The 20,852-nt window shown below is 42.7% G+C and overlaps 1 protein-coding gene across 4 annotated transcripts in view; it reads left to right on the top strand.

The window, feature by feature from the left end:
- Positions 1–20,852, top strand: part of SGMS1 (sphingomyelin synthase 1) — a 313,874-nt gene that overhangs the window by 100,281 nt on the left and 192,741 nt on the right. Inside the window, exon 1 of one of the 4 annotated variants that reach the window (XM_065922843.1) lies at positions 8,491–8,623. The exons of the other annotated variants lie outside the window; for them this stretch is intronic. The gene's annotated coding sequence lies outside the window, so the exon portion shown is untranslated. Of the gene's footprint in view, positions 1–8,490; positions 8,624–20,852 lie in introns of those variants that run through there. 4 annotated transcript variants of the gene reach the window in all.

The raw sequence follows: 20,852 nt of genomic DNA, 5'->3' as shown, positions 1-20,852 counted from the left end.
GCTTTGCTTCACGCTCACCGTGCATCTCCTAGACTTCTGTCCTGATCGTGCTCTCTAGACCAAGAAAGGTTCCTCACTGCTCTCTGACTCAACCCTGGAAAACTTAGCCATTTGTAACATTTTCCTCCTTTCTCACATGACATCATAAATTTGTATATTTCTAAAGAAGGTTCTGAAACATAGAATTGTTTTAAACGCCTTCTTCTCCATCCTGCCCTCCTTGCTCCTCACCAAATTCGCATCTGAATACTTGTTATTGCGCCCTTTGTCTGGTGCCTGCAAACATGCCCACAAAATAATTTCTGTTTGCCTTTGTCTCAGGCCAGGTGTTCGGGGTGGGAAGCATGATTTAGAGGGAGCCACGTTAGGTTTCACTTTTCACTTTCATGCATTGGAGAAGGAAATGGTAACCCACTCCAGTGTGCTTGCCTGGAGAATCCCAGGGATGGGGGAGCCTGATGAGCTGCCGTCTGTGGGGTCGCACAGAGTTGGACACGACTGAAGCGATTTAGCAGCAGCAGCACGTTAGGTTCATTAGTAGCCAGATGACCTGGCTTCAAGTTGAATGTCTGCTTGAAGTCTGTATGACTTTGGTTAATCACTTAGCTTTTCTGTGTTTTCATCTTCCCACCTCATCTATTCATATGCTGGAGCAATGATTCTCAAATGTTTTGGTTTGAGGCCCCTTTATACTCTTTAAAAATGATTGAGGGCCCCAAAAGACTTTGTTTATATGAGTTATAGCTAGCATTTTGCGACAGGCAGAGAAATAAGCCCCCACAGATGTCTACTTACTAATCCCCAGAACTGATGCATATGTTACTTTACCTGGCAAAAGGGACTGCCAGTGTGATTACATTAAGGATCTCGCAGTGCGGAGATTGTCCTGGATTAATCAGGAGGGCTCAGTGTAGTCAAAAGAGTCCTTATAAGAGGAAGACAGGAGTGTCAGAGTCAGAGAAGCAATTACAGGAGCAGAGGTTGAAGTGATGCCGTTACCAAAAGGGGGAACCATGAGCCAAGGAGTCCAGGTAGCCTCTAGAAACTGGAAGAGGCAAGGGACACGTTCTCCTCTGGGTTCAGGAGGAGCTCAGCCCTGCCAACACCTCTGTTTTAGCCCTGGAAGGCCTGTTTGTAGACTTCTGACATCCAGAACTATAATTTGTGTCATTTTAAGCGACCCATTTATAGCTATTTGTTATAGCAGCAATGGGAATCTAATGCAAATATTTTCTGTTAAAAATTAAAAGTGAGAAATTTAAAAAAAATATTTATTTAGAAATAATAAACTCTTATAGGTTAGCATCAATTACTTTTTTGGGGAGGAATAGCTATTTTTCAACTGTTAGTGAGACAACTACCACTGCTATACATTTTTATAAATCTTTTTTAATGTCTGGCTTAATAGAAAGTACCTGGATTCTCAAATCAGCTTCTGCATTCAATGTGTGATATCACATGTCATGTAGCCTCTGAAAAACTCCCCTGAATATACACACAGAGAAAGAGCATTGAAAAGGCAAATACCATCTTAATATTATTATAAAAATAACTTTGGCCTCACGGATTACCTATAACATAGGCCTCTTTGGAAGTACCCTACTTTGAGAACAGCTGGGGTAAAACATCGCCACACAACTATACCTAGCTGCCAAGAGTCTGAGAATTACAGTTCTTATTCTAGATGCTAGCTTTTAAAAGTGAGGGTTTAGAAAGGGACATTAAAGGACATTGATTATTATATATCAAAGTTTGATACCCATGGTAGGTAGACAATTGCCAGAATGTTGGTTTCCCTTCTCCTTGTCCTCTTATTAGCTAGGAAAAATGGGCATTCTGCTTAGACTACATCCTTTAGAAATACCTACGATGGAACACAATGGCATGTAGGTGGAGTCATAACTGCAAGGAATTGCATTTTTAGCATTTGTAGATTGATAATATAAAATATCTTTTGTTTGGTGCTCACAGACAGCTTTTGATCCCTTGTTTGGGCCTTTTGAATTTAACAATGCACTTCCTTTCCTTGGGTAGGATTATAGTTGAAATTGAACTTCAGCCTAGCTTTGATTCATAGTTGTCCTTTATGGGTTTGAAACTACAAGGGGAATAACATTCCCTCTTGGTCATTTTGTAGATAGTTCCTGATTCTCCCTGTCAGTATTCTTTTGCTGAAGAATAACCCAGTTCCAGTTTCTGATGTGAAAGAGCAGTTAGGAATATTTGTGCAAAATAGCTTATAGTTTAAAAAAAAAGATGTATGTAAATATAATAAAAACAGTTTGGGGTTAAGTGGTATGATTTTGAGCTTAATATAGTGCTTAATATATAAATCTCATTAATTGATAATATGTGTTTAATGCATTTTTTTAGTGCTATTATCATCTTTAAATTGATTATTATAATAGCTTTTGGGTGAATAAGGACTTGGAAGATATTTTAACATCCTGAATATGGTTAGTTCAACCTCTGGAGTGGGAGAATCCTTTGTATGTTTCACAGGGTTGACTGTCTATTTCCTGACTGAACTGATTGGAAACAAGTTTTGATTTTGGAATGGGTGTAGGGGAGGGGAAGCAGAATTTAGAGGCTCAAGCACTTGGGGAAAATGTGTACCTGATGTTTCCTTGGGGAAAATGTGTACTGGCTGGTGGGTACTGTGGGCCAAAAAAAAAAAAAAAAAAAATACTGCCTGTTGTTTTAGTAAAGGATTTAGTCAGGCCTGTTGTGGCCATAAAGCCATCAACCACTGTAGCAGCCACCCAGACCTTGTAGCCTGAGGGGAGCTCAGGAGGGAGAAAAACAGGCTGCTAGCCTTCAAACTGTCAGCCACTTCAGCCACCTGGATGGTGAACCATGAGGGGAATTCAGGATGGAGAAAAACCCGAGACTGGCCCTGTATAGCTAAGATGCTTATCAAAGGAACAGCTTCAAGAAACCCAGACTCTTGCGTCTTCCACATACATAAATTAGCCTGAGATATCTGGATTTTGTGATTAACAGCAATCTTTTGATGTTTAACCAGATTTTTCTTTTCCCTGTAGGAAAAACTCCTATATCTCCTGGCTCCTCCCTTATCTCTTGGAAAGAGTTTTTCAAAGCTATCTGCAAGACAGCAGTCCCTGGCTATCGTCCTTAGTAAGGTCTGCAAACAAACATAACTCTCCACTTTTAGGCTGTGCATCTTTTTCAACTGACAGTGCTCTGGGGGCCAGAGGGTCCTTGCAGTGTCTGCTGACAGTTGTGAACTGGAGCTGGTCAGGGCAGTTTTCCTCGCTTTGCTCCTTTCCCCAGTAGCTCCTGAAAACCATCTAGTGATTGTCAGTTTCTGCTCTGCCCTGTGGTATCCTGTGTTAGCAGGAATTGGATTGAAACCTTAGTTAAAGCAGAGAGAGTGGAAGCAATTTTTTCGTGACTCCAACTTGAGGTACCACAAACCTCCTGGTACTAGGCTCCCTGGATCTGGGGTGCTCAAAGTTTTTAGTAACCAGCATCATAATGGCAGCACTTATTACACATATATGAGCAGAACAGAAAAACTGTAAGTGAAACTGATAGGAAGGGTTGTCCCTATGTTAGTTTTTGAGTACATTTCAGAGCATCACCGGTGGTTCTCCAAGCAGGTCATCCCTGAGACTTGCTAGGTGTTTCAGGAGGCAGAAGTGAGGTTGCCCATAGCGCACCCCCCTCTTCAGGGGGTTTACAGTCACATCCATGGTGTGGCAGAGGTTAGGGTGCTGATTCAGCGAAAGTCTTAGTTAAAAGTCACATGGTCATTCATTGCAGCAGCTAGTGATTTTGAAAACATGGACTGGAATATTTTTCTGATACTTTAAAATAAGAACAAAACAGTTATTTTAAGATTGCAAAACAATGAGTGTTTTGATTTGGCAGTTCCTGCATTTACTAATCACTAAATGTAAACGATTTCTCTGTGCAAGAGGCTCCACTAGCCAAGAGCTGTGCTTTATTGTATTTTTTCATCAGCTCTTTAGCAAGCCTGGGCCCAGGAGGCCAGCCCTCCCAGGCCTCCAAACACACTTTGTTGCCTCTTTCACAGAGGGCCCCAGGGTGTTTTGGAAGCCATGTGTGACTTTAAGAAAAAGATTAGAAAGAGGCAGAAACATGTACTACAAACTAGCTGCTTTGGGGGATTTTTTTTCTTTCACTCTCATTTCTGACTGATTTCCGGGCTGACTCCCACAGCAGCTGTTGCACGCGCTTGCTCCTTTTTGAATTCCTGGCCTCCCCTAGCCCAGCCCAGGGCAAAGGCCCTCAGAAACGAAGCCCTGGAGGGACTTCTCTGGTGGTCCAGTGGTTAAGAATCTGCCTTCTGATGCAGGGGACACGGGTTCGATCCCTGGTCGGGGAACTAAGATCCCACATACCATGGGGCAATTAGGCCCCTACACCACAACTAGAGAGCCCGTGTGCTGCAGTAAAGGTCCCATGTGCCGCAGATAAGACCCGATGCAGCCAAACAAACAGAATGTTTTTTAAAAAAAGAGAGAAATGAAGCCGTGGGCACAGAGCCTGCGCTCTGCCTTCCTCCTCTCCACCACAGCCTAGCTGCCATTTTCCTGGCAGGTGTCACTGCTGGGCTGGTCCTGAGCTTCATCGGGTACAGGCGTGTCTTATTTCTTCCTCCCTCACACATCTCCCGTGTCCTGCCCTCCCCTCTCTCAGGTGTCCAAGCATCCTACTGTTACATTTAGCTACCCTGTTGTACGATTCTTGAAATGGGTCAACTGTCCGATGCCTGCAGTGGTGTCTTTCACGTTCAGACTCATTCATTCCCTCAAAGCCACACCTCACACATTACAATCTGATAGACGTGCCTTGAATATTCAGAAAATGTTTACTGACCACCTCCTGTGTACACAGCAGCTGTGTGCAGATGCCTGGAGATACAGAGACAAATCAGACCCTTTGTGCTGTTGGTGGAGAAGGGGAGAGAAATGTGGGAGCGAATAGTCAGAGATGACTTCTAGTAAAAACATGGACTAGCTATAGTGAGGACACAAGGGGAGAGGGAGCAACTTGGTCCTGGAAGGTGTGTGAGTATGGCCCCCGGGACAGAAGAAGAGGGTCATAGCAGCCAGCAGCCAGAAGCGGATGGGGCGTTCCTGTGACTCACCCCCTTCCCGATGGATTCCACTGTGACTAGTCTGGAGCAGGGGGACGCCTCTATAACAAAAGGATCTCTAATGGTGGATTTGGCTCCCTGTGGCAGAGGGTTGAAAGGAATTTGGGAGGCTGCAGCTATCCCTAAAGTAACAGCATGGGTGGGCTTTGACCTAAGAAGGTGAACAGTCCTTGGTACAGTTCCTCAGTGCTGGAGGACTTCCTTATATTCTTCCGCTTTAAGAATTTGTTGGTCACATACTCACTGTTTAATGGCCCTGATACTTAGATGCTGTGTTTTTGTGGGAAGGCCTCATAAATACTGAGTTTCCGAATGAGCGTAGAGTACAAAGACCTCCCGGTCCAAACCAGATCATGTTTTACTTCTCATTCATGGATAGCACTTGTCCCAGTTTGTAACTGTGTGTGTGTGTAAGTATCTCTCCACTCTTAAGTCCCTTTATAGATGAGAACTGTTGGTCTCCTTTTCAACTTTACGTCCATATTGCCTCCGCTGGGCTTGGCATATAATAAGGAAAGAATGAACAGGGCAGACACCCAGCCTGAAAAGTGAACAGAAAAGTCAATGGTGGGGTTTGCACAGTGAAGCCTGAGAATAGATAATTGACATTTTTTTTTTTTTTAATTTAAGTGTGGTTGATGTACACAGGTGTACAACATAGTGATTCACAATTTGTAAAGGTTATACTCCATTTATAGTTATTATAAAATCAGTGGCTATATTCCCTTTGTTGTGCAGTATATCCTTGTAGCTTATTTTATACCTTAGACTTAGTACCTCTTAATCCCCTACATATCTTGCTCCCTCCCCTTCTTTGCTCTTCCCACTGGTGACCACTAGTTTGTTCTCTATATCTGTGAGTCTGTTTCTTTTTTCTTTTAAATTTTGAATAACAGTGTTCTAATTTGGTCAAGGAAAAAGGACAGAAGAAAGTCATCATTTACTGGTAAAGTCCCTTCCAGCAGATGATGTTTACAGAACCAAAAATGTCTTTTCAGAATAGAATGTGCTTAATGGAGCAGATATATATTCTGATTATAGTAGTGCTTATATGAATCTATACATGTGATAAAATACTATAGAACTGCACACGAAAGAAAGGGGCAGGAATTGAACATGTCAAAACTAATGAAATCTTAACAGGATCTGTATTTTGGTTAGCAGTATTGTACCAATGTCAAGTTCTTGCTTTTAATAGTTTTATTGTGGTTAGGTAAGATAAGAGGTGCATGCATGGGAGCTCTCCACTATTTTTGTAACTTCTGTATGAGTCTCAAAGTATTTTGGGAATCCCCTGGTGGCTCAGTGGTTAAGACTCTGTGCTTTCACTGTTGAAGGCGAGGGTTCAATCCCTGGTTGGGGAACTAACCACAAGCTGTGTATCACAGCCAAGTATCATGGCCAAAAAAAAAGAGTTATTTAAAGGCAAATAAAAATAGATATTATCAAGTCCTGGCAGAGATACAGAACAACTTAAACTCTGTTGCATTGCTAGCAGGAATATAAAATGGTACAGCCACTTTGGAAAACATGTGGGGTTTTTTGTTTTTGTTTTTTTTTTACAAAGTTAAATATATACTTACCATACAGCAATTTCACTCCTAGATACTTACCCCAGAGAAATCCTCTGTTCACATAAAAACCTGTAGGCTAATATTTGCAGCAGTGTTATTTATTTTATTTATTTAGTTTGGCTGCTTGCAGGAACTTAATTCCCTGACCAGGGATTGAACCCAGACCCTCAGCAGTGAAAGATCAGAGTTGTAACCACTGGACCACCAGGGAGATCCCAACAGCTTTATTCCTAATTGCCCATAACTTGAAAAGACTCACATGTCCTTCAACAAGAGAGTGGATAAGCAAACTGGGCATCAATGGATATTACTCAGTACTAACAACAAACAACTAACTGGATGAATCTCAAATGCATTATGTTATGTGAAAGAAGTCACACTCAAAAAGATACATTCTGTGCATGATTCCAATTATATGATATTCTGGAAAAGGCAAAAGTATAGGGTTAGAAAAAAGACCAATGGTTTCCTGGGACTGGGAATTGGGGAGAAGCTCGACTGGCTCAGACAGTAAAGCGTCTACCTGCAATGCGGGAGACCCGGGTTCAAGCCCCAGGTTGGGAAGATCCCCTGGAGAAGGAAATGGCAACCCACTCCAGTACTCTTGCCTAGAAATTTCCATGGATGGAGGAGACTGGTGAGCTATGGTCCATGGGGTCGCAAAGAGTCGGACACAACTGAGCGACTTTACTTCACTTGACTTACAAAGGGTATAGGGAACTTTTACCCGTATCTTAACTGTGGTGATGATGACATGACTATATGTTTTGGTTGAAACTTATGGAATTGTTACCTAAAAAGGATGGATAACTGCATGTAAGTTATATCCCAATAAATCTGACTTTAAGATGAAAACACCACCACCAACAAAAGTGAATAATTAATGATGTTCTTTAGATTAAATACTCATGAAGAGTTCAGTGTCTGTCACTTGCCCATGATTGGATGAGGATTTGTGAAGTCACTGATTACAATGATGTCTTGTTCAAACACCAAAGTGTAGCCTCTTTAGTACTTTGGCCTCTAATTGAGCAATGGAAATAACTATGACTGTAGAGATAGATGTTCTAATATTTTTAAACAATGCTTTTGGGAGATTAAAACAAAAGCTTCTGACTCTTGCTTTAGCAGATGCAGTCTTTAGTGCGTGAACATTTAATCAATTGTTGCTCTATCTCCTTTCCTGGCTTCTTTGCCGTTAGAACAGTCATTAATGGAGTAGACTTACATACATTTTTAGATTGTTTTAAATCTCAGCTATAACAACTGGGCTGTGACTTTTTTTTTTCCCCTAGAATGGATGATACAATATTGTATTGGGAAAAACCCAAGTTTTGATTTAGATGGGAAGAAGGAAGGCTTATTTCATCACTATAGCTAGTATAATTTAAATATAACTCGCAAATGTTGATAGCAGGAATTAGAAGATTCAGACTGAAAATTCAGTGGAGCTCTGAAGCAGTATCTCTTGATAAGCACCATCTTCTGTAAATTGAAGTCAAAATTTGATTTTGAAGGAAGATTGAACTCTGCTTGGTTTGTGGGGCTGAAGGATATAACTTCTCCCTTTATGGAACAGATAGCTGGATAATGTATGTGAGATTGCAGCAGTCTTTTCCCAGTAGAAGACTCCTTGTTAATTTAAAACCAGGGCTTACTAGGTTGGTTTGGATTTAATGCAATCCAGTATTTCAGCGGAGCAAACACTTAATCATTAACCACTTGCAATGCCTATTATGAGGGTTGGGTTTGCATAGCCAAATAAGCCGCAAGCCCTCTTTTCAAGGAGTTCACCATCCAGTGTGATCACCTGAGCTGTGTGCAACCACCTTAAGTGCAGCTGCAGGAGAGACCCCCTAAGGAGGAAACCCTGACCTGGGATGTGTCGCTTCAGTTGGGTCTTGTAAGTAGACTTTTGTTTGGTCCTGAAGGAGAGCACTCAGTTTTTCAGGCAAAATGAACCAAGTGCCATATGAAAGCTTTTGTGATCAGGGAATCATAACACTGAAGCAGGATAAAGAATTTCTTCTCTTCCTTCCCAATTAAATAAGAGTTAAAGTCATAATATAAAAATTCAGACAAGAATATGGATAGATATAAATACTAGAAAGAATATTTAAAATCATACTAGAAATACTGGAGTACTAGAAGGATATAAAATTATAAGTAAGTTACCCCTTTTACTCCTCTGTTAGTTTCTATTACTGGTATATTTTTTACCACAATATTACTGTTATGAAACAACACAAATTTATTATCTTAATGCTTCTTTAAGTCAGAAGCCCAACATGGGTCTCACTGGGTTAAAATCAGCGTGTCTGAGACTTTTGGCCTTTTCTGGGTTAAAATCGGTGTGTCTGAAACTTTTGGCCTTTTCTGGGTTAAAATCAGCGTGTCTGAGACTTTCGAGAGGCGGCCACTATTCTTTGGCCTGTAGCCTCTTCCTCCATCTTCTCTCTGATGTTTATTTGTGGTCAAATCCAGGAAAGGGTTTCTGATTTGAAGGACCCATGTGATTAGATTGGGGCAGCCTGGATAACCAGGATACTCTTCCCATGTCAAAATCCTTAATTTATCACATCTGCAGAGTTAGGTAACATAGTCACAGGTTCTGTCCACAGGATGTGGACATGGGGCCATTATTTTGTGTACCATATCTGTCTACCCTTATTCCTTTTATTCTCCCCACTAGTAAATTATTTGGACACCAAAGCTAACATATACATAGTGTATTTATTTATGAAAGTCACTCAGTCATGTCTGACTCTTTGCAATCCCATGGACTGTAGCCTGCAAGGCTCCTTTGTCCACGGGGGTTCTCCAGGCAAGAATACTGGAATCGGTAGCCATGCCTTCCTTCAGGGAATCTTCCCAACCCAGGGATCATACCCCAGTCTCCTGCATTGCAGGCAGATTCTTTATCTTCTGAGCCACCAGGGAAGCCCATACCTTACTTTCCTTTTATTAGCACTCACTGAACTGCCTCGTTTATTGCAAGTGCTGTGATTGAATTCTAGTGAGCAGGTATTACTTTTTTTTGAAGATCACAATTAATGCTGGAGTGAGCATCTTTGGACATATATCTTGATATTCTTTTCCACACATATTTGTAAGGAAAATATGAATATATGTGGGTTGTTAATTTTGAAAGAAGATTGTAAGCAATTAATAAAAGAGGAAAAGAAAAGGAACACATGATACTAAAGAAAGTTCTCTAAAACCATTGAAGAAGGAAGCGAGCATTAATTTGTGGTTTATTATGTGCCAATCACTGTGCCAACAGATGACTTCCTTTTTCTCACATCATGTTCCATGGTGATACCAAGAGATCTGTTGTTAGCCCGTCTACTGATGAGGGAAATGAGTGGTAGAAGTTCGTGTAACTTGGTCCAGGTTGCGGCTCTGGGATCCACATCACCCTGCCTCCCCAAAGGACAATGGGGACCCCTTCAGGTTATACCCCCTGCAGCCCAGTCCTCAGATGTGGGCAGCATACCAACTGGTGACTCTTCTGACACCATTAGGTTGTTTAACTCTTTGAATATTTGAGGTGCCCTCACGTGCATCTCTTTCACTTAAAAAAAGATCTCAGGGAATGAGTGACCGCAGTTTTAAATCCGGCATTGCTGCCACACAGCACCCTCCAGGGACTCGTGTGTTGTGACCAGTGGCTCTGGCTGGGCAGCGGGGGCTCCTGACAGTGGGCGACCGTCAGGGCACTCAGAGAGATGTCCTGATGGGTTCTGCTGTGGGGGCTGATGTGGGCTGCACCCTGTCCTGGGCCAAGCTGGGGCTCCCATGTTGCCAGGGGACCAGTGGTCTGGAGGCCCGGTTGGAACAGAAGTTCTCCTGGGACTCCCCCTGCGAGGTGTTCGCAAGCTGGGGTTTGACCCTCCCGAGGAGGGCATTAGGCCCAGTTGGGCTGCTTTTCCAGAAGAGTTTCCAAACACCAAGCACGTGTAATTGCCGCCCCGGTCCAGCCTGGCAGGGCTCATGCTGGCTGGTAACCAGTGTGATACCAGGCTGTTGGCTGTCAGCCGGCTCACTTGGGATGAGGGCAAGGGCTTGGGTTCCATGGTACATTGACCTTGATGCGGTGATGGTTTTGCTCCTGGGGTCATAAAAATCAGGAGGCTGTTTCAGGGTGCAGGAATGACTTCCCTGGTTCAGGTCTTATTCCTGAACTTGCTCTTATACAGAAAGAAGCGTGATCAGTGTGTGCAAAATTGTGTTTATCGCTTCTCCAGAGTGAACAGCGTTTGATGAAGAGATGTCAGAACCGCTTGCTTTTCAGCCTGTTCAGCATGGCTCCAGCTGGCCTGGGCCCAGGGCCTCTGTGTTCCTGGGCTTCTGTCGCTTGAAAGAGCTGCGTGGCGGCCGGAGACAAGGGGCTGCTTGTGTGCGTTCCGACCAGTGGCAGCTGCAAGAAAGGAGAGTGATAAAGTCCTTCTGTTTTGCTTTTGCTCAACTCTAAAGGCTACTTTAGGATTTTTATGACATTACCGCATTCCTTAGGAAAGCTTGACTGGGGACATTTATTCTGAGGGTTTTAGAGATCTTTTGTGAGGAGAGGTACTATCTGTCAGGAGGACAATCCCACAGGGATGGAACTCTTGGCTGCCCCCAGCTACCATCACGCTGTGTGATCTTGTGCCAGTCACTCCCCCTCGGTCCTGTAAGCTAGGGAGCTGGGACGAGAGCAGCCAAGTCATTCACACTCAGAATCAGCACTCTGGACACACTTGGTACTAGAGCACTGCGTCCCCACTGACATACTTAGCTGAGGATTTGGAGCCTGAAAGAGCTGCTTCTGATGCCCAGGCCGTGCCACTTATGACCTCTATGAGCCTGAGCAAGTGACGTTATCTCTTTGGTCTCCTTGATCAGATTGAGGATCAAGTCACTTCGATCATGGGGTGGCTGCCAAGATTCAGTTCAGTTAAATGAGGTGGTGTGTGGGGAAGGCACTCTGCCCAGGGTCTAGTTCCTGGTTAGGGTGCAGCTCAGGGTAGCCGCCCACCGTTAGCTGTGAACTGTCTGGTATGTGAGGGGCTTGTGACACTGTCCTTTTACTTCTTGTCACAGAGCGAGTGGCTCCCATTAGCTTTAATTAAAATGAAAAAGTTCTGATAACTGTGAACCAGAGGGAAGTCTGCTCTTCCCTGTTACTTTAATTTGCTCCTTGAGGAGTCCTGTGTGGTCTGAGGAATGGGCTCTGCTTAACTGGGCTTCCCTTTAGGAAGACAATTTTGTAACATGAAACAAAACTAAAAAAACAAACATGACCCAAATGGCTCCTCTCGGGACTTCTCAGTTTGCAACTTCATTATTTCAGCATGGCCTTTTCATAGTTCCTAACTTTAGTCAGGAGAAGACAGATTTGTGAGGTGTAGATGGTGCGGTGGAAAAATGCAACCCCGTATTTTCCTTGAGAGAGAATACAGGGACGTGTGAGGAGGAAGGCTTAACTTCCCAAATATGTATTGAACTCGGCTATTTTTTAAGACATTTGGAGAAGCAAAAATGAATTTAACTGATGTGGTCCTTGTCGCCATAGAGATTAGTTTATTGGAACAGGGCAGCCATTAAATTATAGAAATAATGATTTAATTAAAGCTGTGATGGTGCTGGGAGAAATGCAGGGTATAATAAGTGGGCAGTGGAGGATCGCATGTGGTGGGAAGAACAGAAAGTCACCCCCGGGCAGTGGCTTCCAGCTTAAGGTCCAAAGAATGAGAGGGAAGTGTGTCCGGGGAGACGAGGAATGCGTCTCTGCAGACAGGAGCAATTGGCAAAGGCAGAAAGAAGCGAGGCTTGTTAGAGAGACTGGAGGAAGGCCAAGGCGGCTCAGCAGCTGGTGCGCCCTGGGGACTAGGATCTGAATGACTTGGAGAGGTAAGCAAGGGCTGGACTGTGCCGTCAGGCCTGGGCATCCAGGATCCAGGGTTTTTTTAATTCTAATTTTTATTTTGTATTGGAGTATAGTTGATTTACAGTGCTGTTAGTTTCAGGTAAACAGGAAAGTGATTCAGTCATACTATGTATACATATCCATTCTCCCCCAGATCCCCTTCCCATGTAGGTCATTACAGAATATTGAGTGGAGTTTCCTGTGCTATAGGGTAGGTCCCGATTGATTATCTGTTTTATATGTAGCAGTGTGTATATGTTAACAGGATCCAAATTTTATTTCAAAGAGCAGTGGGAAGCATTGAGCTAGAAAAGGGCCTTGGTGAGACTTCATATGTGTTTCCAAGCGGTCACTCTGGTTTCTTACTGGAGCTTGGATTTTCGGAGATAGGAGCACAGAAAATATGGGGAGACCAGTTTGGAAGCTGCTGCAGCCATCCAGGTTTATTACCATGTCCTGTTCTCAAGTGGGGAATGGAGATGAGTATTTAGGAGGTGCAGCCCACAGGACCACCTTGATTGATGGGATGGGGAGATGCGAGGGAAGGGAAGGAGCCCAGTGCAGTTCATGTCCTGAGCATCTGGGAGAAGGGTGGTACTGTCTGGGCAGATAGAAAATTTGGTGGGGGAGGACTGTGGTTTAGACGGGGATGGAGGAGTGTCTGCTGGACACAGTTCTCTTTCTTTGGGGATGCACTCACCCTAGATGTTCGCCCTCTGTTTCCCTGAGGCCTCTGCTCAGACGGCGCCTTGTTAGGGAGGCCTTTGGAGATCACTGCTGCAGTCCTCTCCATAGCACCTGTCACCATCTGACAAACTGCTTCTTTTCTTATTTCTTTAGAGTGTATATCCTCTTAAAAGAATGTGAGCTCCTTAGAGGCAGGAGTTTTTTGTCTGTTTTATTCTCTGTTGTGTATCCACAGCACCCAGAACAGTGCCTGGCATATAGAAGGCCCTCAATAAATACTCACTGAATGAATCCAGGAGTATTATTTCCATTCTGGTTTTTTGTATCCTGTTCAAACTTGAGTGACTTCTAATTAACCCAAGCCCAGGAAGAGGCATAGGGACACTGTTCATTTGTTATATCAAGTGTTTTCTTTTTTTTTTTTAATCTAGGCAGAATGAGCAGAAAAATTTGATTTTCTTCTTTTTTTTTTGTTTTTAGTGTTAGAAGTGATAGATGAGGGCAGTTATGAAAATATTTGAACATCACACCTTTTTTTTGTTCTTTACCAATCAGTATAAACATCTAGCCCTCCATCTGATATATTGTTCAGATTTGGGGGCTAAATTATAGCATTTTGTAATTCCTCTGAGCTTATTATCTTTTTGGGGGGGGCGGGTGGTCATTGACTTTTTGATTACATCTTTTCAACTTGCTGGGGAAAGGTATGGAGACCAGGATCCAAATTTGCTTAAAGGCGAAATAAGAGGACGGAACAGAATAAAAACCTTTTGTTAGAGATATTGCTGGATCCCTGGATCTCTGCATGGCTAGTAATTTGAAAGTACTAGCAATTCGTAAATAGTTTCCTAAATCTTTTTTACTTTGGGTTCTAAATCAGTTGCTACCACTTGTAAACAGAATGTCTGCTTGTGAAAGAAGAGGTTGTATATATAATGGTTAAGGGTGCAGCTGTTAAGAGTCACACCTCTGTTTGAATCCCTCCCCACACTCCCTCCCACAATCATTTGCTAGCTTGTAACTTTGTACAAGTTACTTAACCTCTTTCTTTAAAATGGATATTACCAAAATTGTATTATTTGAGGAGTTAGGAGAAGACAGATACTCATTATTGTTACCATTTATAAGCTTAACATGATTGATGGTATTACTAAACGGGATTTAAATGTAGACATATCTTAAAGAGAACTAAGTGTTATAGAGTATAATTGACTCAATTCAGTGTTCTCCAAACTTGCCAGAATGTAAGAATCTCCTTGAGGTGCTTGTGAAAAATATAGATTCTCAGGCACCTCCCAGATTAACTGACTCCATCTCCAGAGGAGGAAGCCTGGGAATTTTGCTGGGTAGGCAGGGCAGTGACGCGACCTGGATTTTGTGAGACTGTCCCGTGCTGTGTGCTGCGATCAGTCACTTCAGTCATGTCTGACTCTGTGGCTCCATGACCGTAGGCCACCCGGCTCCTCTGTCCATGGGGATTCTCCAGGCAAGAATACTAGAGTGGGTTGCCATGCCCTCCTTCAGGGGATCTTCCTGAGCCAGGGATCGAACCCAGGTCTCCTGCAATGCAAGTGGAGACTGTCTTTTCTTTCAGAGATTCTGTTTAGATTCTAGATGTGTGTTTATACTTGTCAGAATGTGCCCCAATTTTGAGATAGGAAACATGTCACCATTTATATACGCCATCTTATTCAGAATCTTCTCTCTAATCAAAGAAGACATAACATGCTTCTGGGTTCCAAGGAACATGAGAGGCTGGATAGCTACAAATTAGCCATGTTGGTGTAAGTTACTCAGCTTTCTTAGCTGCCTTTCTTTCTCATTGCAAAACCTATCTGATCTTACTAACCTGCTCTGTGAAATATAGGCAGGGACTGGTTAAGTATCTGGGCAGCCTCTGTCCTCGGAGTCTCTGAGGTCTCAGTAATTCCGGGCTGTCCCAGCGGCAGTGACCATGGATGCAGTGTCTGTGCGTGGCGGCGACCCCCGGGCTTTGTTCAGTGGAGGCCAAGCCTGAGGGCTGCCCTTTGCTCCCCTGAGAGCCGGGAACCAGGAAGGAACGCTGCCCTCCACTGCACTTAGGACAGTGTGTTCTTAGTCAGCTGTCCTGGAAAAACAGCGTTTTGTTGTTTTCACACAAGCCTGCAAGTTCATTTCCCTCCTCTGGCCCAGGCAGTAGGGAATCAGTGACAAAGGAAGATGAACAGCTGAAACTTTTTATTCTGAAGGCTGAGCTTTCTGCAGGCATCACAAGTGGCGTTGACTTGTGTATCCCCTAAGGAATGCGGGATTCTCATTGTCTGGAAGGCAGTTCCTCCCCAGGCCGGGTAGGGCTCGGGGTAGCTGTGTTCTCACAGGAGTCTATGAAGTGTAAAAGAAGTTTCTTCTGGGACTTCCCTGGCAGTCCAGTGGTTAAGATTCCATGCTTCCAATCCAGCGGGTGTGGGTTCCTGATCGGGAAACTAAGGTCACCCCCACCCCAGATGCCGCACAGCATGGACGAAAAAAGAAAAATTAGTAAAGAATTTTCTTCACCAGCCATTATTCATATTGGTCATGGTTTCATATTGATAGTTTAATTTCAGGTTGGGCTTAATTGTACCTTTCTATTTACATTATTGTGGGAGAAATTGATTTATGCTGAGAATCTTATTTGGATGATAAGTACATTTTCTGACCTGTAACAAATCAATCCACTGTTTATAGCTCTTGTTAAAATGGAAAAGTTGACATCCATTTATGAATTTGCACATTACTACTTCCTTAGAAAAAGCCTGTGAGGGCTTAAGGACACCTACCTGGATGTAGTTAAAGTTGAGGATCTGGAGGTTGGTAGGAATGGGAAAGGCGTTTCTTCTTTACTTTTTCATCCTAGTAGTCTTGCCTGACAAAACTTTCTATCTGCACAGTATTAAATAACAGAATCCTGAAATTTTAGTGAATTTAAGAAGAGCTCATTCGGGAAATGTTGTGAAATGTGGGCAGATAGATCTTTGTCATTCTGTGGGCAGACCTAAAGGACTGAACCTTCCCAGTAGAAAAGGCAGGAGGCGGGTCCGTGTGCAGGTGAGTTTTCCTGCTTCTGGCCTGCGGGCAGATAAGAGGAAGCAGGCCTGGAGTGGGGACTCCCCTCGACTCCCTCAGGAGCTCGGTTATGGGATGAGTCCGGGCCTGCAGCTTTCTTTCCCAACTTCTCTTGCTGTTTCAGCTTTTTTTTTTCTTTCCTCATCTGAAATCATCTTTGTATGGGGAGAGGCTGGAGGTGGAAATAAAGAGTCTTCTTTTTAACAAGGAGTAGAGATGATTACCCAGGTAAGTGGTATTCTAATCAGCCATAGTCACAGATTCCTATCTTGTCAGGTAAGAGGCGTCTCAGGGAGGAGGGAGTCTGTGGAAGGCCCTCTGGTTCTGTTGACAGGGAGGAGGCAAGGCCCAAGGCCTAAGCCAGGCATTTCTAAAGTGCAAATACAGCATGTAATAAAGACACTGTCTACAAAGCCAGACCTCTGTTTAAGCAAATTAAAAACCAACCAACTCTGCCTTTCCTCCAGCGAATATACATATAAACAACAAAAATGGACGGTGATGCAAGATGTGCAATTTTAATTTTGTTAAATACCCCTGCTTAAAATTGCCATTATTTATATAACTATGTGTAATAATCTAAGAAATAGTCCTAAGGTTTTTTTTTTTTGGCTAGAGTTTTAATGATACCATATATTTTAACATCTTACCACATTGTCTAACCTTGTAACATAGGAACCTGAGGTTCCTATCTCACCATTTTTTTTGCAAACTCCTGTGGCACCAAATAGAGAACAGAGCACCTTATAAGGACTTAGAGGCGACTTGTTGAATTGGATTGAAGCATGACTCAGTCCATTTATGTAGGTGGAATTCTACATTACTTGCTTGTGGGTGTTCACATATTCATGATGTTTATTTACAAGCTGTCTAAGCTAGAGAAATGCCTGCTAATTTTCTTAGTCTGTGTGTGAATCATATGGAATTATCTCTGCAAATTAATTCCTTTAATTAACCCAGAGAAGAGGGAAAAATCAAACATTAGGTTTTATTAAGTGCTCTGCTGAGCGTAGTTTAAAAATGTAACGAAGTACCCTTGAATATAATACAAAATTTTGTATAAAATGTCTACAACGAAAAGCTATAAGTAAGAATGGTAGTTTGTGGACAGGCTTCCTTCCTCCTCTCTAGTCCTCAGCATTGAAGCGCGGGTCCTGGAGACATGCTAGAAATGGACAAGGAGAGGAGTTCCTCCATGTGAGTGAGGGGTGTAAGAATGGGGGGCACACTGAGGGAAGCAGAGATGTTACTGCCAGCGCATAACATGGCGAGAAGATGACAAGAGATGAACGTGGCAAGGCTGGGCACTCCTCCAGGATCCTGGATGTCCAGAGAGCATGGTGCTCTTTGGATTTTAAGCAGGAAGGAACAAGATGCAATTTCTGCTTTAGAAGGTTCTGCACCTTTTTGGATCCCGGGCTCAAAGCCACGACAGCAACACCAGCTCAATTTACTCTTTCTCCAGTCCTGCCTGCCGGTCTCGGCTTTATATCCTTAGAAACACTTGTAACCAGGGTGCCTGGTGTATGCTTTATTTACTTGCCCACTATCTGCCTTTCTAACTAGAATGTAAACCTCCTGAGGGCAGGGATATAACTGTTTTCCCAGTGCAGCATCTCCAGTACCACCAGCATGCCCAGCAGGTTAGCAGGTGCTCAGCAAATAGCTATCAACCAATCAAATGCAAGGGTTGGTTTCTGAAATCAGTGTGTTGTTGTTCTCCTCACAGATTTAATAATTGATTACAAAAGGAAAAAAAAGTAACAGTTCAGTGGAGACCCTGGACAACACTTAACAAGGAGTCAGAATCCACCAGTAGTGGCTTCCCAGGCGTCACTAGTGGTAAAGAACCTGCTGCCACTGCAGGAGATGTGAGAGACACAGGTTCGATCCCTGGGTCAGGAAGGTCCCCCGGAGGAGGGCGTGGCAACCCACTCCCGTCTTCCTGCCTGGAGACCCCATGGACAGAGGGGCCCGGTGGGCTACAGTCCATGGAGTTGCAAAGAGTCAGACAGGACTAAAGCGACCGAGCACACGGGAACTCACATAGTAAGAAGCAGTGAGTGTCACATGTCTCTGGGTGTCACACTCCGTCAGGAGTCGAGATCCAATCATGAATAGACACCAGAGAAACCTAAATTGAAGGATATTCTCTAAAACTTATTGGCATGTATTTTTCAAAAATATCAATGTCCTGAAAGACAAAAGCTGAAGAACGGTTTCTGTTTAAAGGAGATTAAGGAGACCTAAGAGTTAAATGCATTTGTGATCGTATGCTGGGTCCTGGGAAAAAGAAAACTTCTGTGAAGGACATTAGGATATTTGATGAAAGCAAAATATGCAAGGGGAGAGGGGACAAACTATGAGTTAGAGTACTTCTCTGCAGCTGAACTCTGGATAAATGATCAGGATTCAGAAGCTACATCTCTGGGTGGCCTGCGCTGTGCTTCAGGACCCAGGGCAGCAGATGAAAGATCTCTAAGGGAAGGAACCCTGGCCTGGGATTCTGGAGACCTGGCCCTGATACTGAGCTGCTGGCCCATTGTTTCTTCTCAGAGGTTGGGGTTCTGAGGCTCAGAGACTCTGGCCGCTACATAACTTTGAGCAGCAGACTTAGTCCTAGGGCTGTGAACTTTAGGCAGGCAGAGGTGGTAGGAACACCTACAGGTCAACTGTGGCCGCCTCTGCGGGTGGGATTCACATTTCAAAAACCAATAAAGGAAGAAAAAATAAGTACAGTGACTTAACAGGGTGTCTTGTTTGTTAGCGCTGATGTTCTTATTCTTGTCAGTGTCTTTTTGGTGGTCAGATCATAGTGAAAACTCAGAGGGAGGTGGAGACAGAGAGAAAAGATTAGTATTCAAAACATACAGCTTTGGGGAGAATGTGTGGTCTTTTTGTCATTTAAAGCAGTGAAGCTAATTGCAGGGATTTATTTTATAGGGCAATAACTTCAGCCCTTTTCCTTCTACCTGACTCTAGTGATCACTGAGAGCCAGTGACAATAGTCATTGACCATGAGCCTTTCTAGGATTAAAGAGTTCATTGAAAAATCAGTTGAGATCACTCATTAAATCTTAAAACACCAAAGAAAGAGTTAAAAATTATATACCAATATGCATTAATTTTTGAAGTTAGAAAGTAATTTTAAAACAGTTAAAGTAATAATGGTTGTGGACTTCAGTGGTCCAGAGGTTAAGACTGCCTTCCAGGGCAGAGTGTGTGGTTTCAATCCCTGGTTGATGAGCTGAGATCCCATATGCCTCTAGGCCAAGATACCAAAATATAAAAATCAGAAGCAATATTGTAACAAATTTAGTAAAGACTTTAAAAATTGTCAAAAAATCTTTTAAAAAATTGAAAGAAGGTAACAGTGGTTGAAACAGAATTTGCTGATTTAAATCTGAACCAATAAACTGAAATAAATGCCATTATCAGGATATCCTAATGTTTTGAACCACTTGTTCGGGTGGATGGGAGAAAGAGTCTAGTATGAGTTTGTATTAGCCAAGATGGAGAGATGAAGACCATCTAGAAATCTGAAGCCAGTAACATAATTAAGGTTTTGGAGTATTGTTTTACCTGAATAGTTCTCAGTGGAGTATATAAAGAAATAATATGTCCAAATTTTAAGGAATAATTTAAAATACATTTATAATATTGTTGGAACCCAAATCAGAACGCTTTATAGATGTCAAAAGTGTTAATAAGTGTAAAGTCCTTAGAATGCCTAATGTACATGTGCACACGCCCTGAGCAGTCTTAAAGTGTTTTGATGATGAATCTGTACCCTTTTGATTTGACTTTTATTTTAAAATTCGTTTGTGTCTATTTGGTTTGCTTAAATTTGAAGTATGCATAGATCATTTCCACCTGCTTTGGGTTCCCAAGTGTTTTGTATGTTACTGTAATTTATCAGTAAGTCAGTAGAAACATATCTAACTATAAGTGGTTATATGATTTCTAAGTATTTCTCTCAGGTCCTGTGAATTTAAACAAGAATCCAGATAAAGATGTAAAGTAAAAAACACCTAGAGATGGGACTTCTCTGGTGGTCTGGCGGCAAAGACTCCATATTCCGAATGCAAGGGGCCTGGGTTCGATCTCTGATCAGGAACTAGATTCCACATGCTGCAAGTGAAGATCCTGCATGCCACAACTAAGACCTGGCACAGTCAGATAAAATAAATAAATTAAAGAAAAATACCTGGAGAGGCTTCAACAAGTAAAGCTTGTTTTTTTAAATGTAGTGTGCAAATTTAGCCTAAGCCATACTTCAGAAGATAACCATTTAGCATTGACTCTTTAATTAAAAGAACAGAGAAAAACAACCTTATCTCACACTGTACTCCCACCTTTTTTCTCTAACTGGATGAAATATGCTTTGAACTATGTGACAAGTTATCGTTACTGCTTTTTCAAATTTTGGAAAGTGCATTTTGGGGCTATG

Source organism: Muntiacus reevesi, chromosome 2 (assembly GCF_963930625.1).
Source record: "Muntiacus reevesi chromosome 2, mMunRee1.1, whole genome shotgun sequence".
Classification (NCBI taxonomy): domain Eukaryota; kingdom Metazoa; phylum Chordata; class Mammalia; order Artiodactyla; family Cervidae; genus Muntiacus; species Muntiacus reevesi.
This window is presented reverse-complemented; position numbering and strand designations above follow the sequence as displayed.